The sequence below is a fragment of the Pongo abelii genome, chromosome 6 (assembly GCF_028885655.2).
Source record: "Pongo abelii isolate AG06213 chromosome 6, NHGRI_mPonAbe1-v2.0_pri, whole genome shotgun sequence".
Lineage (NCBI taxonomy): Eukaryota > Metazoa > Chordata > Mammalia > Primates > Hominidae > Pongo > Pongo abelii.
Genome location: NC_071991.2, coordinates 45,160,742 through 45,165,055, shown reverse-complemented (window position 1 = coordinate 45,165,055; position 4,314 = coordinate 45,160,742).

Below are 4,314 nucleotides of genomic sequence, written 5' to 3'. Positions count from 1 at the left end.
GTCCCTTAAATGAGCCTGCGAAACCAAGTCTTTGCTAGCTTTAAGCAGCTGTTTCAATACTTTTATATACTGTTTCTGTTGAGCTGATAACTGTTGTCCCATGATGAAATCTTAGCCTGAACAATCCCCTCTGAACTTGGAAATCCCGAGTGGGCACCAATGACTTACTGATTACTCAGTAACCATGTGGTCCTTTTTTACCTTCATTTTCAGGGAGTCCTTCATGCTTCCTTTGTAGTGATCCTCACACACGGCACCAGCTGCAGGGGTCCGTCCTGCAGACCCTGACCCAACAACAGATGAATAAATACCCTGACACAGATATTATGCTGAGAGTTCAGGCCATTTACAGACTCCCAAAAGAGTGTTGTAAAGACTTGCAACCATGGCCCCCACTCGCTGGCCCTCCGTCATTTATATGGCACACATTAAATGACAAAAGTCTCAAGTAAACACCACTAGAAGGTAATTACCATGTAGAGAGCAATCATGCACCTGCAGATGGTCAAAGGTTAGTCTTAGGACCACATAAGTCAACAAGCTATTTAGATAGAATCCTCTACATTCCTATGTTAATTACCCTTGCTATAGCTCAAGGAGGATTAGGCTGCCTTCAGCCATAACTCTATCCTGAGGCTTTTGCAAAAACCTTCCAGGTTTCCAAGAAGGTTTGTGGTTATTTTACATTTTTTCCCACCATCCTGACTGAACCCCTACACCCTATCCCACTCAGTGTGCTCTTGTGATCATGACTGGTGCAAGCTGCAACCTTCTGCAGAAGTAAATTTGCCTTGCTGAGAAAATTTCTGTTTGCGTGCTATTTCTTTTGCGGCACCGAAAGTTGTTTCTAACGTGAGTGCTGTAAGTGTAAGCAGAAATTAACACCAGCTGGTTGTTAATCTTTAGCCAAGACAAGCCCCAATTCAGTTACTTACCTAGGGATGGGTCTCAGGCTAAAGACTGCTGTCTACTATCCTAGAAGCAGGGGGAAAAAAACCTCATCTTCCCTGCTGGAATCGAACTGGTTCGCTTCCATCATCATGGAAGCAGGAAAAACTTGCCTTCCTTGTGTTGGAAGCAAGTAAAACTCAAAAAAAAAAAAAAAAAAAAAAAGGAGTTGTTAGATCTCAACCAAATTTTGGGAGATCAGGGATTCTCTGGAGGGGGTACTCTCAGACCTCAGCAAATTATCCTATTGGTTTGAGCCATAAAGTTAGCTCATGCTAACTTTGATTTAAAGCTTGTCAAAGGTCAGGGGTATCTCCACTCAGAAACCCCTTCTGGTTACAAAAATGTAAACCCAGAAAATCTGAGAGTTCTCAGTTAATTTTGAAAGTTTAGGCCGGGCACAGTGGCTCACACCTATAATCCCAGCACTTTGGGAGGCTGAGGTGGGTGGATCACGAGGTCAGGAGTTCAAGACCAGCCTAGCCAAGATGGTGAAATCCTGTCTCTACTAAAAATACAAAAATTAGCCGGGCTTCTGTAATGGCAACTACTCGGGAGGCTGAGGCAGGAGAGTTGCTTGAACCTGGGAGGCAGAGGTTGCAGTGAGCCGAGATCATGCCACTGCACTCCAGCCTGGGCAACAGAGCAAAACTCTTGTCTCAAAAAAAAAAAAAAAAGTTTACTTTGTCAAGGTCGAGGATGTCCACCCATGACACAGTCTCAGGAAGTCCTGACAACATGTGCCCAAGGTAGTTGTGGCACAGCTTGGTTTTATACATTTTAGGGAGACATGAGACATCAATCAGTACATGTAAGAAGTACATTAGTTCAGTCTGGAAAGGCTGGACAACTCGAAGCGAAGGTGAGAAGACCTGAAGCAGGAGGGGGCTTCCAGGTCACAGATAAGTGAGATACAAACAATTGCATTCTTCTGAGTTTCTGATTAGCCTTTCCAAGGGAGGCAATCAGATATGATCTGCATCTATCTCAGTGAACAGAGGGACAACTGAACAGAATGGGAGGCAGATTTGCTCTAAGCAGTTCCCAGCTGCTTTTTCCCTTTAGCTTAGTGATTTTGGAGGCCCAAGATAGTTCCCTTTCACAATGCCAAAATAAAGTTTGCTGAAGAAGAAAAGGGGAAAGTAGGAAGTAGACAAGGAAGAGGAGGAGAAGAAAGAGGGACAGGGAGGACAAAGAAGAAAGTAGCTGTTGGCAGCCATCTTAAAACCACCCTGGAAAAGGCTGTCTCAGGATAGAGTGAAACCAGAAGAAAGAGCTAAGAGGTGGACCCACGTGACTTTGAGCACTACTTTAAGCTTTAAATCTCCTAAACTTTCCAGCTTATATGAGTCACATTATCCTTTCTTACAAGACTTGGTTGTGAAATACATATTTTACCAGATTCCAGCTGGAAGCAACTACATTTCTTTTGCTTTCTTTCATTTTTTTGTTGTTGTTTGTTGTTACTCCTAAATGAATACTGAAACTACCCAAGAGAAGTTTAAGAAGCTACACACTTGGTGACAAAATATAAAGAATTAAAGGAAGGAAGAGGAAGGCAGAAATTAGAGAAACACAATCACCAAGAGTTACTTGGGCAATTTAACAACAACAATAACAACAAAAACAACCTGATTACAAAATGGGCAAAGCTGGCCAGGTGCGGTGGCTCACGCCTGTAATCCCAGCACTTTGGGAGGCCAAGGTGGGCAGATCACCTGAGGTCAGGAGTTCAAGGGCAGTTTGGCCAACATCGTGAAACCCCATCTCTACTAAAAATATGAAAATTAGCTGGGTGTGGTGGCACGCACCTGTAATCCCAGCTACTTGGGAGGCTGAGGCAGGAGAATTGCTTGATCCCCGGAGGCTGAGGTTGCAGTGAGCTGAGATTGCACCACTGCACTCCAACCTGGGCGACAGAGTGAGACTCCATCTCAAAAAAATTTAAAAAAAAATTTTAAAAAGGCAGGAAATTGGCCGGGTGTGGTGGCTCACACCTGTAATCCCAGCACTTTGGGAGGCTGAGGCGGGTGGATCACAATGTCAGGAGATTGAGACGTTCCTGGCTAACACGGTGAAACCCCATCTCTTCTAAAAATACAAAAAATTAGCCGGGCGTTGTTACAGGCGCCTGTAGTCCCAGCTACTCGGGAGGCTGAGGCAGGAGAATGGCCTGAACCCGGGAAGCGGAGCTTGCAATGAGCCGAGATCATGCCACTGCACTCCAGCCTGGGCGACAGAGCAAGACTCCATCTCAAAAAAAAAAAAAGAAAAAGAAAAAAAGGAAGGAAATTCTGACACATGATACAAGGATGAACTTTAAGGATATTGTGCTAAGTGAAATAAATCAATCACAAAATAACAAATATGGTGTGATTCTACTTATATGAGGTACCTACAGTAGCCAAATTCCCAGAGGCAAAAAGTAGAAAAGCGGTTGCCAGGGGGTTGGAGGAGGGGAGAATGGGGAATTAGTGTTTAGTAGGTACAGAATTTCCGTTTTGCAAGAAAAAAGAATTCTGAGGGTGGATGGTGGTGGTGGTGATGGTGATGTTAATGAACCTAATGCCACTGAGCTGTAAATTTAAAAATGTTTAAGATGGTAGATTTGTGTTATGTGTATTTTACCGTAAGTGTAGGAAAAAGAGTTACGTGGACAAAAACACTTGCTGTAAGACAGACTTACATAGCTTGGCTGAAGAACAGCTAGAGTAAACAAATACATCATCTAAAGTAAATGAAAAATGTATAAATCCTGAGGGGAAAATTTTTTTTTAACTCTAAGACTTAGGCAAATTTCTGCCAATAAATAAACAAAACGGTAAGACATATTTACGTAGAAACCTTAGGAGAAAATCAGGCCAGGCGTGGTGGCTCATTTTTGTAATCCCAGCACTTTGGGAGGACGAGGCAGGCAGATCACTTGAGCTCAGGAGCTCAAGACCAGCCTAGGCAACATAATGAGACCCTGTCTCAAAAAAAAAAAAAAGAAAGAGAGAGAGAGAGAAAGAGAGAGAGACAAAGAAAGAAAGAGAGAGAAAGAGAAAGGAAGGAAGGAAAAAGAAAGAAGAAAGAAAGAAAAAGAAAGAAAGAAAAGAAAAGAAAAAAAAGAAAAAGAAAAGAAAGAAAAAAGAAATTCTCCAATGTCTTCAATATAAAGCCAGCTTTGGGATCTACTACCCTGTGTTGGTGCTTCTTAAACTGGAGAACGCACCTCCCCCAAAAATATGTCCAGAGAACCCACCCCACTCCCTGTGCCCTGGGATCTGCTGACCTCATTTTAAGAAATATTGCACCTAATGTCAAAATAACACAATCACCTTGCATTTGTGATTTTGACTTTGGTTGAATTATTTTATGTTATAA